At 48.8% G+C, this 25087-nt stretch overlaps 2 protein-coding genes across 2 annotated transcripts in view; one reads left to right on the plus strand and one right to left on the minus strand.

The window, feature by feature from the left end:
- Positions 1-3366, minus strand: part of GNAZ (G protein subunit alpha z) — a 291338-nt gene extending 287972 nt beyond the window's left edge. Inside the window, exon 1 of the mRNA XM_085636403.1 lies at positions 2936-3366. The gene's annotated coding sequence lies outside the window, so the exon portion shown is untranslated. The remainder of the gene's footprint in view (positions 1-2935) is intronic.
- Positions 1-25087, plus strand: part of RSPH14 (radial spoke head 14 homolog) — a 530513-nt gene that overhangs the window by 386577 nt on the left and 118849 nt on the right. The window lies entirely within an intron of this gene.

The following is a 25087-nucleotide window of genomic DNA, read 5'->3' on the forward strand; positions in this document are numbered from 1 at the left end:
CCTCTCCAAGTCTACCTCCACCACCACTCCAAGTCTACCTCCTGTCGTGCTCTCCTTCTGCCTCCCTCCACAACCTCTCCAAGTCTACCTCCACCACCACTCCAAGTCTACCTCCTGTCGTGCTCTCCTTCTGCCTCCCTCCACAACCTCTCCAAGTCTACCTCCACCACCACTCCAAGTCTACCTCCTGTCGTGCTCTCCTTCTGCCTCCACTACCTCTCCAAGTCTACCTCCACCACCTCTCCAAGTCTACCTCCACCACCTCTCCAAGTCTACCTCCTGTCGTGCTCTCCTTCTGCCTCCACTACCTCTCCAAGTCTACCTCCACCACCTCTCCAAGTCTACCTCCTGTCGTGCTCTCCTTCTACCTCCACAGGTCTGTCTTCACACATTCTCCTCATCCTTTCTCCATCCCTCTTTTCCTTCTCGCCCATCCCTTCCATGTATACCGGCACACCTCCTCGCTCATTCTGAGGCCACACAACCTCCTTCTCCCCCCCTCACATCCTCGGTTTCCTTCCAGCCTCCTCCTTGCATCCTCTGCTTTTTGTTTCCAGCTCACCGAGTCATTCTGTATCCTTCTCTCTCGGTCTTCCTCCCACGTCTCTGTCTTCGTTGCTTCTTTCTCTATCTCCATTTCTCTTGTCTCTACCTTTCTCTAATTAATCCTCTTTGTACCTTCAAACCTCCGCGTCCTGTCAGCGCCATGCCTCCTACCTCTGCCTGCTCTTTCGGTGGGCCTCCACCCTTCTTCTTGTTATACCTCCACCCTTCTCATCCTGTCTCAATCCTTCCTTTCGTTTTACCTCTCCCATCCCACCTCTCAATAAACCCTAGCCATGCTTTCTTTCCCTCCCCTATTGCCCCCCAGATCCCCGTCTCTCTCCCTTTACGCTGCCTCTCTTCTTCTTTTACATTCTGCCTCATTCCATCGTCTTATTCTCCATTCTCCCTAAAACGTTCCTCTTTCTGCCTTCGTCTCTTCTGTCTCCACCTCTGCCCTTATCCTACCTCAGTCCTTTCTTTATGTTTTCTCTCTTCTGCCACTTCTCTATGTGCACCTGTCCCTTCGACTGTATCATGTCCTTCTTATTCTCTCCACCCCTTCAGCCACTGCCCCTCCCCCCGCACTCTGCCTCATTCCATCTATTTTCATCTCCCGTTATGCCTCATCTCCCGCGATCTCTCTCATGCCTCTCACCCGCCCATCTCTCTCCCGCCCGCCCCTCGCACTCTTCGCCGTCTCTCTTCCTCTCCCAGCCCCTCGCCGCTTCTCTCGCTTTCTCCCTTCTTTCTCCACATCTCTCCTCTCGCTCTCACTCCGTCCTGGTCTCGTTTGCCACGCCTCTCCCGCCTCATTCCTCCGTCCCACTTCTTGTTCCGTTCTTTCTGTCTCTGCCACAGTCCTTTAATTTCCCATGCTTTCTCCCTCTCCCTCCTCTCGTCTCCACCCGTTTCTCCCTCACTGCCCTTTCCCACTCAACGCTCACCTCTCCCTCTCTCTGACTCCTCCTTCTCTCTCTACCCCTTCTTCGCTTCTCACTCACTCTTTGTTATTCCTCACCAATCTCTCCGTTTTGGCAATTCTTCCCGTCTCTCCCTTCTCATTCTTAAGCCATCTCTCCCCCTCAATCTGCATCAGTCCCTCCCGCGTCCTCCCTCTCCCCTTCCATCCCTGCTTCCTCATTACGTGCCTTTCTCTCCATCGTCTACCCTCGTTATTCCCCACACACGTCGCTCCCTTACCGGTGCTCACCCCTCACCAGTTCTCATCCCTCACCCATCCCTCCCTCACCCATCCTCATCCCTTCACCCCCTCACCCATCCTCATCCCTCACTCTAACTCATCCATCACTCTCTCCCTCATCCTCATCCCATAACCTAACTCATCCATCGTTCCCTAACCGATCATTATCCCTCACAAATCGCTCCCTCGCCCAGTCTCATCCCTCATCCCCTCTCATCCATCGCTCCCTCACCCATCCTCATCCCTCACCCTAACTCATCCCTCATACATCGCTCCCTCACCCATCCTCATCCCTCACCCATCGCTCCCTCACCCAGGCTCATCCCTCATCCATCCTCATCCCTCACCCTAACTCGTCCATCGCTACCTCGTCCCCACTGTATTTCTTCACCCATCCCTCCCTACGTCGTCATTCCACACCCATCTCTCCCCTCAGTATCTTCCCTCATACTTCCTCAGCCACCTCACCCCAACCTCCATCCACTCCTCCTTTCCTCTGCCATCTCCTTCCACTTCCCTCCAGTGCGCCCTCGCACTATTCATGCATCTCTCCCTCACCCTTCCTACTTTCTCATTGTATCCCAATTTCCCTCGTACTTCCTTACTTCCTCACCCTGTCTTCCTCTCCTCCACCCTCCCTAGACTACCCCTCCCCATCCCATCACCCCTCACCCCCAGCTATCCTTTAACATTCTTCACCTCTCCCCTTCCTCTCCCTTACTTTCCCACTCCTCATTCATCTCTCCCTCATTCGCCCTATTTCCTCTCTCCTACTTCGTCTGTCCCTTTTTTCCCATCCTACATCATCACTCATCAGCCTTCTCACCCTCTCGCTGAACCTTCCTCCCATTCCGCGCCCCTCTCCTCTCCTCTCCTTCAACCCCTTCCTTCCTTACATGCTTTACTCCATCCCTCGCTGCCTACCCCCTCCACCCCCCACCACACACACACACACACACACACTGCACATTGCCTGCTGCCAGAGACTGACAGCTCAGAGTCCGGAGCCCAAGCCAGGCTCCATCAGTCCAGCAGCCCCTCCCTGCCGGGCACCCCACCCCAGCCGTCTTTCTTCCTGTAATCCCCTCTTATTCCGGGGCTAGGCGTGGTGGGGGCCTGCTAATCCCCGACACGTTTATAAGAAAGAGCAGCGCCCGGCGGAGACGCACAGCGCAGCCTCACCCTCACCTTGTCGCAGCCGGCTGGGGCGCCTCAGCCCCTGGCATCCCTGAGCCCCGGCATCCTTGGGCGCAGCCCGGCCCTGCTCTCAGCGCCACCCGGGACCGGCGAGGCCAGGGAGCAGCCGCGGGCCGTCTCCTCGTCTGAGCGGGGCTCCTCTCCTCGCCTCCTTCCTCCTCCGGCTTCAGGAAGGTGCAGCCGTGCCTTCCCTCACGCTCTCCACCATGCTCCCCTGCTGTGAGGCAGGGAGCTGTTTTGTCATTACACTGGGAGGGGGGTGTTGGTTGGCTGGGGATGGGAGGGGGGAGTTAAAGGCAGAGAGCTTGTTTCCAAGTCAACAGAAGGTGGGGGGCTGGGGGAGAGAGCTGTCTTTCTTCTGAAAGGAGGACCACACTCCACACAGCCCAGCTGCCTCTGTGTAAGGTGTCTGGGAAGCATGTGTGGCGCCGGGCCTCCCGATTGGTCGTTCCAGAAGATGCTCTGTGGACTGACAAGGGCGCTGGCCAATGAAGGGGTTGGGAAGGGAGGAACGGCGGTGTGAGATCCATCGGCTCACTGCAGCAGCCTCCCTCTGCCATCCCAAGCACCCATGGCACGAGTGTGAGTGCTACCATGCCAGACAGGCACGCGCCCGTGGAAACACGCGGATCTTTCATGGTAATTGGGGCCAGGATGTTCACACGTGTCCTGGCATTTGATGGTGAGCTCTTCCTTTATATGTGCTGATGGAATATTCCTTAACCATAGGATGGGACAATGCACCCCAGCATCTGGCGGCGAAGGAAGTCCTGTGAAATACATCCTGTTATTGATGGGGGGATATGGCTGCGTTTAATGGGGGCAGCATTGATGGTGAATTGTCGTGATATTTTATGGGGTACAAAGAAGTGATGGGTGGAATGCTTGAATGAATCTCAGGCAATGGTTATCACTCGGAGGTTCATTCCTGTCCATCGGTATTCTGCACAGCAGCCCCCCTCAGTCTGGAGCCCGCCATAGGCCGACCGGCCTTGATCCTGGTCCAATGAGAACAGTCCAGGCCCAACCCCAGGCCCAGTCCTCTCTGAACCGGAACACGCGCAGCCCAGGGCTGGTTACAGCTAGTTAGGGCGACGCACAAAGGTATACACATCAATCTCAGTTCGAGCCTTCCATCCATCGGTTTTTACATACTTTCATATTTTATGGGGGGCGTTTCCTGATATGTGATGGTGAAATGTATCTTGAGATGTTACTGGGACATACTTCCTGATGTCTGGTGGTGAAGTCTATATGGATATGTAAGTGGGACATATTCTCTGATGTTCGGTGGTGAAATGCACCTGAATGTGTAGTGTTTGTTCTGAGTCCTGGGGTATCTAGTGGGAACTAGGCAGGCCCCCCTTGTTTACTGCACGTGAACCAGGGGCTCTGGTATCAACTAGTGTTGCAGAGTTTCTTCCAGAGTCCAGTCAAACAAACCTTATTGACTATAGAGGGCCAGTATTTATGACAACTTGCGGCCACTAACAGGACACCAGGGCCAATCACACAATGAGTCATGGTGAAAGTGGCCCATCCCTTCGCCCAATCAGCGTAGGCCGCATCTTTCCAGGCATTTCCCACACTCCACACTGGCACAAAGGGGCTACACCACCGTCACAAGAATGTGTATCCCAGTGCAGGCGATCCTGACTCCCTGAGCAGGGTCGTTGCAGTTTTCAGAGGGCTGTCAGGGCTGGCAAACCTGCTTTGGTCAATCCTTTGTTCTCAAGTAGAGCAAGACACAATATACACATCAATTGGCGCAACCCTTGTAGATTGGATATAGTCAGAGCCACTGGAATTATGCGGCAGGAGAGGGAAAATTATGTGGCAGAGTTAAGTAATTTAAAGAAAAGACAAATTATGCAGCATAATGCAGCACATTTAGTAGTTTTGTTACTTCATGATTTCATCATTTTTAAACTTGCAACACTGCCTGGGCATTGGTTGCACCTCATTAATACCAGCAACAGAAAGGTGCCCAGTCCACCTTTGCAAAGGGCCTTACACTGCGTGTCAACACTTGTTGCTGCATTTTTAGTAACTTTTGAACTGTTTGAGGCTAGAAACGCATTTTTTTGTTAGAATCTGCAGACTATCCTCCAGATGATGGATTATGTGGCAAATGCGGCAAATCTATAGTTATACAAAAAATGCTGCACAATATCATAATTCCAGTGGCCCTGGCTGTAGAGGTTTGGGAGCAGAATGTCCATTGTGCTGGCGTAACTCTCTCCTTTACTCAGCACGTTGATTCTCAAACCTGCACCACAGAGCGGGAGCCCAGAACAGACCTGCTATTCTCCACCACTAGAAGGAAGGGAAGGAACGCAAGCATAGAGCCCTTCCGTGCCCCAGGGGAAGGGGCGGTAGACACCCTCCACTCTGGGTCAGGGATGCTTTGAGCACCCACCTTGTACTCTGCCAGCGATCCGCACAGGAAACGTGGTGCTCCCGCAGTGGCTCTGCGGCGATTGTACATCTGTTTGCGCATCGCAGGGCCCCTCACCCCTGCACTGGTATCTGATGGCGGAAGCCCTCTGATGTTCGGCGGCTGTCCTGTCCGCTGCCCTGCTGTCTCACAAGCAGCAATGCATTCATGTTTGGGCAGCCTTGCTGCCAGCCCTCTATAATAACAAGAACGAAGATGATGACGACGAGGGAGACTTTATTTCCAAGAATAAATCTTAAAAAAATACCAGTGTTAAAACATTGGCATCATTTCAACAGACAAGACGCGCGCGCGCTTGACCCAAGAGGCTCAAATCTTCACATTCAAAAGATGAAACTCACATTGCATTGCAAAGAGACTGAATACTGTCTCGATATTACACAAAATACCAATATGTCCACAACCACGAATGGTAAAACTTCTCAGAAGATTCTTTGCTACAATAAACTGGTGGCGCCAGAAAGAATGTCTTCTGTGTCCGCGGGATGGACTTTCTAGAGCAGGTAGTGGCAGCCTAGCGTCCAGACATGCTCGCCTGCTCGGGCCTACACTAGTAGTACACACAAGAGGAGAGGCGAGAAAGGCAAACCGTTTAATAAAACATCTGAAGCGGCGCCTTTTTGGCGGGGAACAACCTTTACAACGCAACTTTTACAACGCACTACCTTTACAACGCATTTTTTACAACGCATAATCCATTACAACGCATGACATTACAACGCATGACACTACAACGCATTTTTAAAAACTACCTTTACAACGCATTCCATTACAACGCATACTACCATTACAACGCATACCATTACAACGCATAATATTACACTACACTATCCAACACTTACCCTACTGTTGCACCCCCTGGAGTTAGAATAGTAATTTTTACCCCTATACTATCCAACACTTACCCTACTGTTGCACCCCCTGGAGTTAGAATAGTAATTTTTACCCCTATTCTATCCAACACTTACCCTACTGTTGCACCCCCTGGAGTTAGAATAGTAATTTTTACCCCTATACTATCCAACACTTACCCTACTGTTGCACCCCCTGGAGTTAGAATAGTAATTTTTACCCCTATACTATCCAACACTTACCCTACTGTTGCACCCCCTGGAGTTAGAATAGTAATTTTTACCCCTATACTATCCAACACTTACCCTACTGTTGCACCCCCTGGAGTTAGAATAGTAATTTTTACCCCTATACTATCCAACACTTACCCTACTGTTGCACCCCCTGGAGTTAGAATAGTAATTTTTACCCCTATACTATCCAACACTTACCCTACTGATGCACCCCCTGGAGTTAGAATAGTAATTTTTACCCCTATACTATCCAACACTTACCCCACTGTTGCACCCCCTGGAGTTAGAATAGTAATTTTTACCCCTATACTATCCAACACTTACCCTACTGTTGCACCCCCTGGAGTTAGAATAGTAAGTTTTTACCCCTATACTATCCAACACTTACCCTACTGTTGCACCCCCTGGAGTTAGAAAAGTAACTTTTACCCCTATACTATCTAATACTTACCTTAAATGCAATTTAATATTATGCGTTGTAATGGTATGCGTTGTAAAGGTAGTATGCGTTGTAATGGAAATGCGTTGTAAAGGTAGTTTTTTAAAATGCGTTGTAGTGTCATGCGTTGTAATGTCATGCGTTGTAATGGATTATGCGTTGTAAAAAATGCGTTGTAAGTGCATGCGTTGTAAAAGTGTGCGTTGTAACGTCATACATCCCTTTTTGGCAGACTTCAGCCCCAGCAGAGGTCGGCAATCCCTGTTTTAAACTGAAGGAAAAGACGTGTAAATGCACAACGGCAGACAGATTTCCTCCCAGTCACTTAAGGAAACAGGCACAAGGAAGAAGCAGTATTTTGTTCCGGATACACGACAAGGGTGCTGGTAAAAGCCAGTTCCGCACAACAAGTCCCTGCTGCTGAAATATGCACATATCTCTTCTGTGGAGTGAAGAGAAGGTGAGATGCAGTGCTTAATTTGGGCCGGAGTTTGCCGGTACTCGACACGGCACCTTTTTCTAAACATCTGCACCTATTTATTCACCACATTGTGGCGCTGCGTCTTTGATTTTTAGTAGAATTCCTCAGTGACGATTTAATAAACTTGAAACAAGCACTGGCATTTGGCAGCAGTGGCAGGAATTGGGCCTGTGCCAGCTGCAGTGGACTCCCAAGAAATACTTAGGGCCCTGGCGCTTCGTTTTTTACAAATGAAGTACTGGTGAGAGGCTGACTTTGGAGCCAGGGTCGGAGTTTTACCGCTGGCTTCAGTGCTTGAGGCATCAATCCTGTGTTTGTACAGACCACTAACGCCCTAGATTTCAAACCGGAAGCGGGCGTGGGATACATGCCTGCGGCCAGTGTGCGGATATGCACAGTGTCATGCAAACATGGGTAACTGGACTGCCCTAATGACATATCTCAGACACACCCTGGGCTCTGTATCCCGTTATTCACACATTCATGTTCTGTGTAAGGCATCTCGTGTTCCAGATGGATTCAAGTTCTCTGTAAAGTTCTTCTCTGACATTGGAGCCCTGTCTGTGCTGTAACCTACACTTTGAATACAATAAATGCTAGCACACACTTCCACGTCAGATGTTTGAATCACAGCAGCTCTCATTCAACCATTCATGCATCTGATGGAGTTATTGTGATACATTCCATTGATTGTGTCCTGAAATGGCAAAACTGCAGGAGCTGGAACTCTGAACAAACAAGCCATTCTTCTTTTGCTCCCAGAAGCATAATACTTTATTCATTCAGTGATTTAACGTGTTTTGTGTAACTCCCCACACACCACTGGGGTTGCCTATGACGTCATATAGCATTGTCCATGGATAAGTGTCAACAACAAGGGTGATTTCCGCCGGAGAGTTCCAACAGGAGTACAGCCAAAGTTGTTAGAATCTTGAGGTGGAACACATCACATTGTAGATCTGTACACACATGTACTATCACGCTGTCGCGACTCAGCCGCCCTCCTGGACAAGCACAGTTTGGGTGAGAAGTGGCACCATGGGGCAACCATAAACAAAATCAGTGGTTAAGTTGTAAAAAAAATAAGTGTCATGGCTCTGGTGGGGAGGCCACTGCAGCTTACACCACACATTGCCCCTGCTATGCGGCCAGTGATAGTAACAACACAACTACTAACCATCACACTGTTTCAAATGTGACAATTTGGACGAGTTCAGGCCCCAAAGCTTTAATAATGCCTTGGGCAGCACATAATAGTAATTTGATTTATATTGAATTAATAATTAACTGTTTTTGTGGTCATCTCTAAATTACCAGACAGTGCCACCTTGTGGCAGACTGTGGAGCTCCTGTGTTGATAATTAAGTGCCAGTACCGAGCACCGGAACCCACCGGCTCAAATATAGATGTAAAAGCCATCTGGGGGATTGTGGGTGGCTTCCGTTTTAGGTACTGGGCATTCCGTATGAAACACATCAATCCATCTCATTTTGCCTGTACAAATGCTTGTCTTTTGGCAATCTTTTCACTACTTGGCTTAGTACATATAGATTACAACCCACGTTGAACTAGTGAATTATATTCCATTTCACCCTTCAGGGTAAAGTATTACAGCTTTCAATTAGTAAAACGCCATCTAAATGGACTTGGAATGACTAAAGGCAAGTGGCAGAAAATAATTTTATGCGTAAACTACTTTCTGTCCCTGCATCCACCCTAATGTTTAATGTACATGAGGAGATGGGAGTGGGTTATATCTCAGACCTGTTTGCGGTTGCCCCACTTCTCCGCTGGATGAGAATTTGGGCTCAAACAACCCCAAACAAACAACTCCAAACTCAAGTCAATTATTAATTCAGGATTGCTTAGTGCTGGATAAGGCACTAAACATCCCATGGCTTAAATACATTAAAGATCAGACGGAGAAGTTAGGTTGCCCCGAATTGTTTGTTCCCTACCCCTTTGACTAAGTCCGCCGTTAGAGCAGTTAAGCTGAAGTTTTTAGACAGATGTCAATGTTTAAGGGAGGAAAAGGAACTAATCAAGCCTTCGGTGAGAAAGTATGTCACACTGAGCCTGGGACAGCAGATGCAACCATATTTGACTTATATAAACAAAGCTTATCATTTCTTTGTTTTAACAAGATTTCGTTTAAATATGGTACCCTGGCTACTGGCCTTTCCGAAAGGTTATTTTAAATCAAATTCATCAAATAGGTGCACATGTGACAACTTCTCAGAGCAAGACACTCTACGTATTATGTTCTTTTGCTCCCATTATGACCACCTACGCAGAAAGTATATCCTCCCACTGCTAAGGGATCAAAAATGTGTGCAAGTAAGGCCAGCTCTGGTCTACTTGCAAATGTTAAGTTCACATGTAATTTGCTTGGGGGTAGCCAGTTTTTAGGTCTCGCCTGGCGAACGCAGCGCGAAGCGCTGTCGCCAGCGAGATCTATTGTTGCTGACTTGCCTCGTAAGTGGGACAGGAGATGGGCACGCGCAGGCTTTTGACGGATTTGAGTTGGTGTACGCGCTTACAGCCACGCGGCGTGCACATCTCCTGTCCCCCTTCCCTCGCAAGCCAGCATGCAGTTTCACTTTCGTCCTCACCAGCCTTCTGTAATATCTTTTTTAAATGCGCTCGCGCGCTCCAAGCGCGGCGCGTCGCGCTTTAAATGTACAACATGCAATTTATCTGAAAGCTTCCATGTCAATTGCAAGCATAACAAAGCCGTGGCTGGTAACACGCTATCCTTTAAACTGCAATTGATTTAATTACAAGTGAGAGAATGATGCACAAAGGGAAAAAAAACGAGTGCAAATACTGAAACGCAGCATATTCACTTTATAGTGCACCATACCACCCCCTGAGCTGCAAGACGCCACCTCGGCTACTACCGCTTTCACCACCGCGCTCGTATGTTCAGTGTTTGTTGCCACTCATCGCCTCAGCTACCGCTTTGCCAGCGTTCGCGCATGCGTAAGCCACTGCCTCACTCACACGTGCGGCTCTAAAGAGAAGGCGGAGGAGTAAATTGACAAACTAGACCACATACTACTAAATAGCCAAACAGGTGTGACGGCCATATTGGATGTAGCTTTACTTGTTTAAGTTTCCAGCTGGAATATTTTCTGCGCACAAGCCATGAATTCCTCGGCTCCGCGGCGTTTGAAGCTTTGTGCTGAATTAGTAACGTTTTTTTTATAGCTTTTTCAAGAACAAAAATGTGTAGTGTGTTGTGTCGACATTTATCTCTGTGAATTGTCATGTGTACAATTACACAAGATGCATACGGGAAGCGAGGTCCAGGTTGTGTGTTTGCTCTGGCAGGTATCGGGGATTTATAAATAGAGGGTGGTGAAATTACACAACACGCTGCCTTTTTGCAAACTGAAGAGGCCTTCGAATACTTTAAAATAAGCGCCCACTGAGTCAGCCTTTCTCCTCTAAATGTGAAAGTCTCGGGGTTCACTGCAGCCAGTCGAAACTCCACCATTTTTAAATAAATCACACATGGAGATTGGAAACCGTTTTTTTTTCAGCTCAACACACACATACGCACGGACACGCACACAATGGTGCAAGCGCCACAGACACATACAGAGAAACACACTCGCACGCATATAGACACACACACACAATAGCATGCACACTCACATAAACGCAGGCACGTGCGAGCACACACACACACACACACGAACATACATGTTTTGCAAAAACACTCCCACAGAAAATGATAAACACCCACAGGCACCCATTCACACGGAAACAGTAACAAACACACACACGCACGCACCCACAGATTCACACAAACACTTCAACAAACATATGTCCCTTCAACATTTTCTAACAAAGACTGACTGAGACACACTGACCTTCCCAGAAGAAATGCACGTGAAAACGGATAGGCACGCACAAGGACACAACACACAGAGACACACTGCCAGGCACATAGGCTCAAGCGCACACGCACACACGCACACATGCCCAGCTGCCTCACCCCCGACTCCAGGAACAACTTATCCCTGGCTGTCATGTTTCCGACTAATCCTCTTGTTACTAGGAAGTGCATTTCTATCTACAACACATCCTGAAAGGTCCCTGTGACATGATGCAGCTGGCGTCACTGTTAGCATGTGTGGGTGTGTGTCAATGTCCTACCACTCATGCCTCCAGGGTCACCAGGTCATGTGTATGTTACCCACCTGTGAGCCACTGCTCTTATGTAATTAATGCCCAGCTCTGCTGGTACAAGGCTTCTAGACAATATACACAACCAAACACAAGGCACACACCACACCCCGGCCAGCTCTAGGCCAAACCGTGACATTGTGAACACACAGCTCTAAACCTCTCATTTCAAAGTGCTGCAGAACAGCACCACATATCTCTTTGTAGCGCCAAATGAACGTCCTCCGTTTAGTGAGCTGTTTGATCTGACGTGATTTATATATTTATATGTGTTTGTATTATTACACAGCTGCCCTCTCACCTTGCGCCACACTTATAGTGCACGCTAACCTGTCACAGAGAAGAACGTGAAAGACCCTATTAATGAAAGACTGGAAGATAATAGGATGAGCTGGGGGTGAGGGGTTCTGCAGTTACCTGCTCCCAAAGGAGAGCATAAAAGCCCCCCCCACTAACACTACAAACCAGGACGCCGCTGGCGTAACGGACCTTGAGGGGGGCCTCCCTGCAAGGCACCTGGGGGGGCTCCGGGCTCAACCAGGAGCCCTGCAGCCAGAGTGCTGTGCTGAGGGGGCCCCCTGGAGCTTGGGGCCCCACCGCGGGGGCTGCGGGGGCCTGTGTTACGCCCCTGCAGGACGCCCCACCACACCCAATCTCGCAGAGTTTGGGTAGAAAGGGTCGCAGCCACTCGTTTAAAGGGGACATCACTTTAGCCCCCCTCGTCCTCAGAGCCATGTTTCTTCTGAGCTTTGAGTCCTTGAAAGTAGGAGAGACTGCAGTCTTCACTCGGATAACAAGTAGTTGCAATGCAATAGGTCTCGCATTTACGCGAGTTTGAGCTATTGACGTTGCAAATAACAATGCCTTTCATTTTTGTTTTCGTTTTTAAAACATAAATAAAACCCATTGTCATTTACAATGCCAAAAGCTTAAACTTGCGTAAATGCGAGACCTATTGCATTGCAAATGCTTGTTTAATTGGTGCAAGTAGATACAGGAATAGGATGAAGCAGAGCTAATCTTTCTGAAGAAGATTGATAGTGTCTATGCAAATCATCATTCAAAGTTACCTAATAGTCATAATTGTGGTTGGTTTTTATGACCTTTTGTGTGATGCTTTAATGGATTTCAAATATACAAAGATATGGATTCTTAATGGATTTAAATGATGCTTATACAATGTTTTATGTCCATAGATGTTTTATGTTGTACTTTTATGGCTCTAACCCGAATAAAGTTGATTTGACTGACTGACTGACTAAAGGCAGCTCCTGACACATTTAGTCCGCAGAGCTGTATATCTTAGTCCAGACATCAGCAAGGTATAGAAAAAGAAAAGGTGGCAGGGTAGTGGACAAGGTTCTGGCAGTAGCCCCAGCCCAGCAGGACCAGGGGCCAGAGGTGGAAAGAGGCTGCACCACGATGTACAGTACATTGGGTTATGCACTGTGACGTCACAGCAGTTGAGAAGGTTTGTTTGCCTTGTAATCGCGCAGAGCCCTAACCCTTAACAAGTACTACAGTGCTGTGTGTCTTTCGACCAGGTCATCAATGGCATTGTGTGCCTGGAAATAAGATGATGACAGCATTTTATGCATGGACCTTAATAATGACATGTGGGGCTTCCTTCCACACTGATCAAATGTGACACCTATGCCACTATGCTGCGGACTGTGTGTTATTGGGATCCGAAATGTTGCTTCTCGAAAGCTCATGGTGGCACTTGTTCTGTCCAGAAGCTTCTCCAGCGAAGAGCTCGAGAGCTGCTGGTAGCTCTCCAGGTACCTGTAAGTAGCTCTCCTGTGTGCAGCCCACTATACTAAACGAGAAGCTTTTGCTTGGGTGAATTACCATACGTATACCACAGTTGGAAAGGAGTATTCAAGATGAGATAGCTGGTGTTTGGTAATCATGCTTGAACTTCCAAAGTATAGTTAAAGATGAAAGTTGAGTGATAAATCGTGTGGCGCAGTGGAGGCTTATTACTCGTATTATACTCACAGAAAAAGCACTTTGACGCCTCATCAGGGGTAGTAAGCGCTATATAAATGCAATTACAATACAATTCCAGTAACCTTAATGCCAGGGGCACTGCAGCCAGAGCTGGTATGTGCTACCCATGTAGGGGCATTCCAAGTGGATAAAACCTCTTTTGCGTTACTGCTGCCCACCCTGCCTGATGCCCTGAGGTGGGCACTGCTGACTATCGGGTGTGGGGCACTACTGTAATCCCGTCTGATGCGGTCACTGTTCAACGTGGATAATATCAGCAGCCCGGCAGGATTTTCATTGCCCATCAGTAGCTCTTATTACAGAAAAGGTTGGAGACTCCTGGCTCCAGATAAATGGTGGCAACCCCTGGCGGCAGCAGCGCGCACCCTTGCCACTTGCCAAGGGCTGTGGCAAAAGCACCATCGATGCCAGCAGAGCAGCATTTTCAGGCTCGCTGCTGATTGGTTTGGGTGTGGCAGGCTCATGACGTCACCATGTGACTGGTACCCTGCCAACTGTAAGCCAGATTGAGCTCCATTGTTTTCCTTTTTTTTTTAAAAAACCATCTCTGTGGTCAAATCTATTGATATCACATCGGTACCTTGACAGCAAATCCAGAGAGCATACTTCCATAAAAATAAACCGGAAGATGTAATATGATACTTTGCATCTTACGCATAGAAAATAATAAAATAATGGAGTGGAATGAAGGCATTGGTAATTAAATGGGTTGCAATACACAAAGTGAGGGAGGCAATCCAATAGATGTAAATGACCGTTTTTAAAAGCGGACCCATATCAATTCATAACCACTGCCCCGATTCTGGGGTGAAAATCGGTTTTTTCCATAGTTCGATACAGAGACATTTCTGTCCTCCAGTCATCAATATTAGCGGTACTTTCCCAGTTGTTGAAAATCTATAGCTTCTGCCAAAAGACATATAACAAACTTTATTATGGGAAAAAAAATATTACATAAAAAAGTTAATTAAAACAATGTATTAAAGCACATTCCAACCAATGAGACGGCACAACTCCTCACTGGAAGTGAAAGGGAACCGTCTCCCTTGTACCTGATCACAAGTCAGTTAATCACTCCCACTTCCTCTCCTACACTTTACACCGGTCTCGCGATGTCTGTAAGAATATGTCTCCTACGATTCCTTTAAGTTTGTAATGGGACCATCCAAACAGCTCAGCACACAGCCTGCCACCTGCACTTCTAGCACAGGACCCTGCCTAAGCAGGCGCACCAGCCTTCTTGCCTCCACCCAATGGTAACAAGTGTTCGTGGAACCCAAGACATGTCTGTCTGGTATCTCGCGTTAGAGTCTTACCGTATGATGTATATCAGGTTCTCCAAAGAGTAGGTCTCCAGCTGCCTGTGAGCAGCTCTCCAGCTGCCTGTGAGTCGCTCTCCAGCTGCCTGTGAGTCGCTCTCCAGCTGCCTGTGAGTCGCTCTCCAGCTGCCTGTGAGTAGCTCTCCAGCTGCCTGTGAGTAGTCTCCAGCTGCCTGTGAGTCGTCTCCAGCTGCCTGTGAGTCGCTCTCCAGCTGCCTGTGAGTCGCTCTCCAGCTGCCTGTGAGTCGGTCTCCAGCTGCCTGTGAGTCGCTCTCCAGCTGCCTGTGAGTCGGTCTCCAGCTGCCTGTGAGTCGTCTCCAGCTGCCTGTGAGTCGGTCTCCAGCTGCCTGTGAGTCGCTCTCCAGCTGCCTGTGAGTCGGTCTCCAGCTGCCTGTGAGTCGCTCTCCAGCTGCCTGTGAGTCGCTCTCCAGCTGCCTGTGAGTCGCTCTCCAGCTGCTTGTGAGTCCCTCTCCAGCTGCCTGTGAGTAGTCTCCAGCTGCCTGTGAGTAGCTCTCCAGCTGCCTGTGAGTCGCTCTCCAGCTGCCTGTGAGTCGCTCTCCAGCTGCCTGTGAGTCGCTCTCCAGCTGCCTGTGAGTCGGTCTCCAGCTGCCTGTGAGTCGCTCTCCAGCTGCCTGTGAGTCGCTCTCCAGCTGCCTGTGAGTCGCTCTCCAGCTGCCTGTGAGTCGGTCTCCAGCTGCCTGTGAGTCGCTCTCCAGCTGCCTGTGAGTCGCTCTCCAGCTGCCTGTGAGTCGCTCTCCAGCTGCCTGTGAGTCGCTCTCCAGCTGCCTGTGAGTCGCTCTCCAGCTGCCTGTGAGTCGCTCTCCAGCTGCCTGTGAGTCACTCTCCAGCTGCCTGTGAGTAGTCTCCAGCTGCCTGTGAGTAGCTCTCCAGCTGCCTGTGAGTCGCTCTCCAGCTGCCTGTGAGCAGCTCTCCAGCTGCCTGTGAGTCGCTCTCCAGCTGCCTGTGAGTCGCTCTTCAGCTGCTTGTGAGTCCCTCTCCAGCTGCCTGTGAGTAGCTCTCCAGCTGCCTGTGAGTCGCTCTCCAGCTGCCTGTGAGTCGCTCTCCAGCTGCCTGTGAGTAGCTCTCCAGCTGCCTGTGAGTCGCTCTCCAGCTGCCTGTGAGTCGCTCTCCAGCTGCCTGTGAGTAACTCTCCAGCTGCTTGTGAGTCGGTCTCCAGCTGCTTGTGAGTCGGTCTCCAGCTGCCTGTGAGTCGCTCTCCAGCTGCCTGCTGCCTGTGAGTCGCTCTCCAGCTGCCTGTAAGTAGTTCTCCAGATGCCTGTGAGTCGCTCTCCAGCTGCCTGTGAGTCGCTCTCCAGCTGCCTGTGAGTCCATCTCCATCTGCCTGTGAGTCGCTCTCCAGCTGCCTGTGAGTAGCTCTCCAGCTGCCTGTGAGTAGCTCTTCAGCTGCCTGTGAGTCGCTCTCCAGCTGCCTGTGAGTCGCTCTCCAGCTGCCTGTGAGTCGCTCTCCAGCTGCCTGTGAGTATCTCTCCTCTGTGCAGGCAAGCCTCCTCAACTAGAAGCGATGCCTTGGTTAAATGAATAAACTTGTATGGAAACTGAGAGTGTTTATTTTAGATGAAAATATGTTTATTATCAGAACTCAAAAGCTGGTATTTGAAGAAAAATGGCCCGATTCCCAAAATATATTTAAATCTGATGTTTGAATGGTAAACCATGTGGCATTGGGGAGACTTTCTACAAATGTTATCACCAGTGGCGGCTGGCATGTACTGAAGGTGGTAGGATGGGTGACACAAAACAATATATACATTTACCTTTCTGCGCGATGCGACGTCCTCCTCCTTCGGTCAGGCTCCTACGTGGGACCTAACCAACTCCCCTCACCAATCCCAGAGGCATTGATGCTATGGCTGTACCTGTTACCCAATGAGAGGCAAACCATAGCAGCAGGGCCTTTCTTACATTACGCTTGGCAGCCGCGCACGATGAACTGAGGTGACCGCTGCTGGTCGTAATCTTGCATATGGGGACCATTGATATCATTTTGTCAGATGTGGACACTATCACAGCCATAGTGGCTCTCAGTGAGTTTCATTGAACAGAAGTAGCTCTTATTACAGGGAGGGTTGAAGACCCCAATGGGATGTATGTGAGGCCAACATAAAGGAGAGCGCCATGTTGGCCCACGTGACCCGATTATAGGTTGGTGGTTCCACAGGCACACACTGCCCGTCTGTGGGCCGCCTCTGATTGCAGCAAGGCAGGCAGGAAGCGAGCTGGCTCATGAGCACAGACTGTCCAAAGCACACATGCTAATTATTCATAATTCCTACAATTCAGCTGTGATGAGGAAATCTCGTTGAAATCCTTTCTGTGTTAGACTGGGCCCCCTGGCAGGCCCCTTCCAGTCGACAGCTGCTCAGCCCCAGGCATCGCCAGGAGGATGGAGAGAAAGCAGTAAGCTTATGTGTTCACGTTCTTACTATTTACATCCTGTGTCATAACTTGACCCAGTTATGGGTCAGTGCTGCCAAAATAATACGTCAAACATTTGCAAAAATGTGAAATATTTGACAAGAGATTCAAAGAACTGTTGGCTCAACTTGCAATTCTATGTCAGGACCGGAGGCCAAGATTATGCATCACTTTCTTCACTTTAATTGGAATAGCAGTCGTTTCACAGTTCATTCCTTTAAAAAACTTGAAAACTACACTTCCCATGAGACCTTGAGAATGAAAAGTAACAAAGCGTCCAAATATCCACCAATCAGGTAACTCAACACGGTATAACTGACGTTGAAACCCTTTCCTTCCCTTCTTTCTTCAGTGCTCAAGATAGGAGCAACGTGTATATTTTTCTGGTAATCGCTGTGACATTTGTCATAGTTCGCATTTTAGGAATACAATGACCTCTTACTGGAATGCTCTCTATGCTGCTCCCTCACAGCGCGTGGTAGGGCTGCAGGCTTGAGCAGGGCGGCCCACGGTGCCCACTTTGTGCCATGGGTGGGGCTGTGTGTACGGAACGGCCAGGTTAGTGAACACGCTCCATGTGAGTGCCTGACCTGATCCTGCTGGGAATCCCTCCACCGACGGCCATGGCCCTCTCATCTCTGACACCGGTCTCCCATCGGGAATCAAAAGCGCAGTTAAGATAGCTGACACAAGGCAAGTGAAACCGCACCAGTGAGAGGGCTGCCCAATAATACATTGTAGTAATAATCAATATTTTGTAAAGCGTAAACATATCACCCCTTAAGGTTTCAAGGCACTGTGGGCCGTCGGGAAGATTAAGTGAGCTATTGCCCAGAGTCACATGATGCTGAGTTGAGCTGCCGCCAGGGCTCGAACCGTCAACTGCGTGCTCCGGATTCAGCCAGTCTGGCCACTGTGCCACACCTCTCCCAATAGACATAAGCATACATTCCACCATTTTAGAAAAATTGTTGGGAGAAAGTATTTCTCCCATTGACTATATCGAGACCCGAATCCAGTCTGTTATCATGTATGGGACTTGAAATTGTGCTGCTGCAGGACCGGATATCAGAAATGCAGATACAGGTCCCCCCCCCCCCCCCCCCCCCCCTTATCTGTCAGGAGCATAGAGAAAGCGCTATGGCGGGCAGAGAGCGCGTAACAAAAATGTGCACTTGCTTGCAGGAGCAGGTTACTGGCAGTAAATACTTTGATCTTACTAGACCAGTCCCGATCGGCAGAAGCCCGCAGGGGAACTGGGTTTTTGAATGCAGGAATCGGGAGGCCGTAGACTTAGCACTTTAAAATCAGAAGTCTCCCGCCTGAATCTGGAGGGTTGGCATGTTTTCATAAAGGTGTTTTATACAGTGTATGTATAGTCATTCATAGGGCCAACGTTGGCGGTGCTCCCACCTTAAACCTTTCAGGCCTTCAGTGTTTATGAGTAGTTGCAGTGTATGAAAGGGGTGGAGGAGGAGTACAACCCCACCCCCATCCAAAGGACCCCACTATTCCAGAAGGCCTAGAAGCTTCCATTTCAGTGGTGCTAAACAAGGCTTTCAGGCCTCAATTTATGACTACCTGAACAAACTGGCAGTAAAAATATCAGAATTACTGGGGGGCACAATCCCCCAATTTAGGTCGAGCCTGGGCAGCGCATGCACTTCTCTGCGAGCCATGCTGTTTTGGAGTATGTACTTGAAGCCCCACCCACTCTCTGCCCATATTTCTCATTGGCTTGTGTCATAGTCCCTCGTAAATGCTGGCTTCTGATTCGTTATTAGGCTTGTTAGTCCCTCCTTAGTACTGCCTTGTCTTCATTTGTAACCTCCCATGAAGTTTGGCCCTTTTACTTTGGTTGTTACACGGTACGTCTTCTTTAGTCTGTAAGCACCATTTTCTTTAATGAGTTTCTCTTACTGCAGGATGGTCTCCTGTGCGCGGTTGTGACCACCGGCTTGTTTATTTAACTCATAGCAAATGGGGAGCTCTTCAGGGGTCATGGGAAACAGAGGGGGGCAACTTAGTGATGTCTTCAAGCTTTTGTAGTGCAATATGTCTCGCATTTGCAAGAGTTTAAGCTATTGGCATTGTAAATGACAATGCCTTTTATTTATGTTTTAAAAACCAAAACATAAATAAAAGGCATTGTCATTTACAATGCCACTCGCTCAAACTCGCGTAAATGTGAGACCTATTGCATTGCAGATGCTTGTTCCTAGGATTCCACTGGGCTCAGATAAGCATCAGCCAAGGAAGGCAAGCAAAAAGGATTACCAGGGGCACCTCAAAGGATTCAAGAAACTGTGCAAAACCTTCCCAAAAAGTGTGGCGCCTTTTGGGAGGTAGTGCTACTCAGGAAATCTGACGAGGTCATCAACCCAAACTTTGACTCTTTTGTTGGGTTTCCCAAAGGACGAGAGATGGTACAGATGATGATGACCGATCCTCTAAGGAGGAGCCGGGTGCAGGGGAGTAACACAGGCCCCCGCATCGGGGCCTGAGCTGTAGGGGGCCCCTCAGCACTGTACTCACACTGGAGAGCTCCGGATTAAATCCGATGCGGGGGCCCCTCTGTGTACCTTGCAGGGGGTCCCTTCAACTTTCGTTACGCCACTGGCCGGGTGCAGCAGACCTTGGTGACCCAGCCCAGCTTCAACAGGGTCCACAGGAGAAAGGGACTCCCAGTCTGACGTGTTTGAACTGGATCAAATGGACCACCTTCGGAGTGGGCCCCACGCCAAAAGATGGCAGATTATACCATCAAGAAGATCAGGCACCCGCTGGACAAAAATTGAGGCACATTTGAGGGCAGAGTGTCCTACGCTTTGCCCTGCTTAGAGGCAGAGATATGGTGATCCAAGAGATGGATGCAAAAAGATCCGAAGAAAAGGATAGATCTCTTGCGGACAGCTCGTTAGCACAGTAGGTCCTCTCACCCAGATGTAGAGATTGCCGAAGATGCCCACACGTCGGTAGAACCTGTGCTGGCTGATGTGGTCTCAGGATGGGCACAGAGAGCAGTATGTACGCGAGGAAATGCAATGTGTGCCCTGTTAGCAGAGCGCTGTAGGTCCCTTCTAATAAACATACCCACATTTGGGGGACCCCCCCACATCGGAGGCAGAAGCCATTGCCCAGGGCAGCTTTTTTGTGGAACCATTTGTTAAAGAGCTTGGGAAGCCTGTGGCCACCTTCTCAGCCTTAGACCAGCCCAAACTTTCCAGAACAAAGAGTTCTACTGGGAAGGTTTCCCCGGGGCTGGAAGAGGCAGGGGCTGTTCTGCCAGCTGAGCATGGCAGCAAGGCTTCTAAGGTTTACTTGGAGGGCAAGGAAGGAGCAACCATGGCTGGCGCGATTGCCAACCACAAGGAACCCTCTTTCCTTCCAGAGGTGTCAGCGGAGGCAGGGGCAGGGGCATAGGGGTGATTTCTGAGGAAGAGCAAATGTCCCAGGAGTATTTTCATGTAATGATTATCCAATTAAGAATGGGGGGGAAGGCAGAGGTGGTCTGCAGACAACTGGAAGGAGAGCTCCTCCAGTCAGCGGAAACTGTGCAGGGCTTCCACATAAGGTTTTATGGTATCCCACAGATGACACGTCCCAAACCCCTACACTTCTCTTCAGTGCAAACATCATAGACCACAAAGTGAACACTTTGCAAAGTCCCTCATGTTTATAATAGCAACATTTGCAAAGTGTCCTGGTATGCCTTTAAAGTTTGCCTTCAAATTGTGAGATCATTTTCACCCCGAAGAAGGTACTTTTCGCCCTATTCAAGCCCATCTAACGTGAAAAAGGCATAGAGGACTTCGTAGGTTTTCGTTTTTATAGCTTTTCTAAGCGGCGGCATCGCGCAGGAGGTGAACACTAATTGGTTTCTGCAGTTATTTTCTGCAGACCTTTTTGTTGTGATTAATAAGTGAATACGTGGCATGAATTATAGTTAAGTCCCAATTTTAAAAGGGGTGTTAGAAAGTGAAACACTACCGTTTGAGAAGATCCCTCCCCTCGACCTTCGGGAAACTTTGCAACTGGGCACAATGCCCTCTCTTGGCATAGGCCGCATGGGCATTCACCTTCTGCGACGCTTCTAAGAGTGATATCGCTGCCTTGCCTCAGGGGCATAGCTGTTAATAGTGCAGCAGGTGCAGTGGCACCCGGGCCCAGGCTGCGAGGACCCTCTCTTCCACAGTTCTAGCAGTTCTTATTAATGCCCCCTGCTTCAAGGGCCCATGGTCCCGCCTCGCATCAGTGCCCATGGCCTTCTGGTGTGTGCCCGTTGGGGCTTCTTTCTGAGCCTGCTGCCCTGTTAATGCTCAGACGTCCAATGAGCGCGGCTTCCTGAAGAACAGAGCACTGGGAATATCCCAAGAGCAGCCCCGGCTCCCCATTTTAAACCTTTCACTATTATGGGAGAGCTTTATATCCATAAACTCACCCAGGCTTCTTGGCCTCTTTGAACCCACAATAATTGCTGCCAAGATAATTTAGGATATGTTTTGTGTACTTTGCAGTTAGATTTATTAACCTATGTAGAATTAAAAAATAATATTTCAAATAAATGCACCATGTCAACTAATTAGTTATAAAAAATAGAAATTGCAGTCACTGATGGCATTCGTGACTAACATTTCTTAAAAAATATCCCAAACTTGAAAGGATACCTTTCCCATAAATATTTCCCCCCACAAATGCTGTTATATAGTGTGAATGAATTAATATAGCATACTTGGGTGTAGTTGGGCTGGGCACGATGTATTTATTAAGTGATGTATATGAGTTTCTTATACTGAGCTCTAATTTAACTCTAGAAGAAGTGGAAGCGCAAAGCAGGTGCAGTTGTAAAACCGACAGTATGGTCCGACCTTAAATCCCTGCTTCTGCCCCTTGATCAAGCGGTGTGACCCTGGGCAAATTACTTTTTCAGTGCTCCTCCTTGTCCTTCACTAACACATTTAAAACCAGACATGAGTCGGCTCACACAATGTGTGCACCATTTTAACACACGTGTATATGTTTCATTGGACTATAATACTGCCCCATATCAAACGATATTACTTTTCGGATGCACACCACAAGCATCTTTGTCTCCTGGCAACGTCAATTGTGTGTGGGGGGGGGGGGGGGGCATTGATTCAGGTTTAAATGTTTGTTATTCCATTCTGATGGACAAAACAAAACCACATAATATCGAATCCATCGAATACCTGCTCAGTTTACGCGTTCGGCGTATTTTGCACATTTCCCATAATCGAAGCGTAAACATTTGATCTGTTACTTGCCGCACCTTCTCTGCCCGTGTTCTGTAGATCTGTCGTTTCACAGCAGCCTGGTGTTCTGCGTAGTTTGCACCGTTTCAACTCCATGCGCAAAGGTCTGTTCCGTTATGTGCTCGGACTGCTTTTTCCTCTCGGCTTGTATTTAGCAATGCCTGTTTTATCACATGGTTCCACCATTATACGCTGTATATTTGATCCCTTTTTAAGAATTTGTAAAGGTTTTAACTAACCATACAATAACATTGACTATAACTACTCAATTTAGGGCTTGTTAGTCGGGACAGAGTGACACGTTTTGCAGTCGAGTGCAAAATGGGAGCGCAGACCAACAACACGTACCTTGCAGGTGGCCCCAAAATATCCTGGAATGACCATCGAGTTGCACAAAGCGCCCTGAAGCCACAGTAAGGCAGCATGTCGGTGCTTAAAAACCGAAAGATCTGCATAAACTCGCCTGTCGAGCTGGCCTTGCAGGCTTCATGGAGCCGCACGCTGCTTCGTCGGAAGGGCAGGCAGGTTTTCCGAGCAGATGGAGACAGAACAATGCGGACATTCAACCCGAAGAGCGGGCTCGCAGGGGCCCAGGTAGTTCGGCCCTATAATGGAAGTCTGTGTGAGCAGCGAGCCTGGCGCTCCCCGAAAAGGAAGTATTTACTAGGCCCCGGAGACACACAGGAGACAGCCCTCCCTTATGTTTTGTCTGCGAATATGTAATCTAGAATGTCAACTTCTGAATGTAAGACTTGTATCGCAGCGAAAGAATCCCAGATTCGTTGTTGAACACCTGCCACCTGCATGGACAACTTTTTTTTTGTATCACTTAGTCCATTATAATCTTTACTTGTCTTCTTTGTAGCGCTTCCCACCACATTCTTGCCACACAAGTCCTTTGTAAATAACGGGTGTTACTGTTGCCCAATGTGTTGGGTCTCAAGCTGCCGATCTGGGAATGATAGAAGACCACGCCATCCTTGCCAGAAACAGGATTCGAACTCCTGACCTGTCGATCACTGCACTGCATGTTTCAGCAGCGAGCGTTTAACTCACTGAACTATCCTTCCAGCTACAAAGCTATTGTTTTTGAGCTGGATGTTGTCTCTTCATAACTGTCCTGTGTATAAAGTACACGTTTGGGGTGCATGGAGTTCAGGGCCCAGACTTGCAATGGAAGTACCACCAGAGACACCAGAGGTTTATTCTGGGTACAACCGAGGCATGTACACTAAATGGTTTCCCCGAACTTGGGCTGCGGCCTGGGATTTGTTTCAGATGCCAGATACGCCCTCGCGTGGCCGCCCACCCTCTAGAAGCTCTAAGATACCTCAGGTGTAGTACACACCTGGAGCATGCCCTACATTGGCATACATGTCAATAAATCAATCAATACATTTGTAGAGCGCACAACTCACCTGTGAGGGTCTCAAGGCGCTAGGGGGGCGGGGGTGCTGCTACTGCTCGAACAGCCGGGTCTGTGGGGTACACACTGCTTAAAATCTAACATGGGGTATCCCTTGACTGTCTGGAGAAAGTCCTACCCCTCGTGGATGCCCAGTCAGTAGTCAACAAAGAACAAGCATTGGCATAGCCAATAGGTCTCGCCTTTGGGACCTAAGTGTTTAGCCATGCAACAGTTGCATAACTAAATAATTATAAGGTCCCAAAAGCGAGACCTATTGGCTATGCAAAGCGGCCATGCGGCCGCTAAAGTAAAAGTGATTGCGATCACGATCAAACATCAAAGCGGCCGTGCGGCCGCTAAAGTGAAAGTAATCGTGGTAAAGCGTGGCGCGCGCGCCCGCGCACATGCACTGTAGCTCCAGGCTGGCCTGGTAGCACTTTTTGGAGCCCACTCAATAAGTCTCGCCAGACCAGCGCATGCGCTGGGTCAGGCGAGACCTAAAAAGGCGTCTTTTGATGTTTGATTGTGATCGCGATCACTTTCACTTTAGTGGTCGCTTTGCATAGCCAATAAGTCTCACTTTTGGGACCTTATAAGTATTTAGTTATGCAACTGTTGCATGGCTAAACACTTATAAGGTCCCAAAGGCGAGACCTATTGGCTATGCCAATGCTTGTTCTTTTTTAGTGAGATCCTCACCCCCTCTAGTAGTGGCATGCTTCATCATCGGGTCTCATCCAGGCCCCTAAAAGCCAGGATGGGCTCAACCGTGTTCCAGGGAGCACTTTTGATAATTTTGAGAGCTGGGTATCTAGAAAATATAAAAATACCTCAGCCAGACCTAGGTATCCCTTTTTGAGTGGCCAGGGTGGGTATGGATTACAAGTTTTCTCAATAGTGGTTTAGGATAAAATGGTCCTATGATGTTAAAATGACATTCAACATGTTTCAGCCCCCATTCTACGGACTCTCTGGTCCAGGGCTTCATCAGGACGTTTCAGTGTTAATTGTCCCAGTATTGCATACACTCACAGTTT

This window comes from Triturus cristatus, chromosome 11 (assembly GCF_964204655.1).
Source record: "Triturus cristatus chromosome 11, aTriCri1.1, whole genome shotgun sequence".
Classification (NCBI taxonomy): domain Eukaryota; kingdom Metazoa; phylum Chordata; class Amphibia; order Caudata; family Salamandridae; genus Triturus; species Triturus cristatus.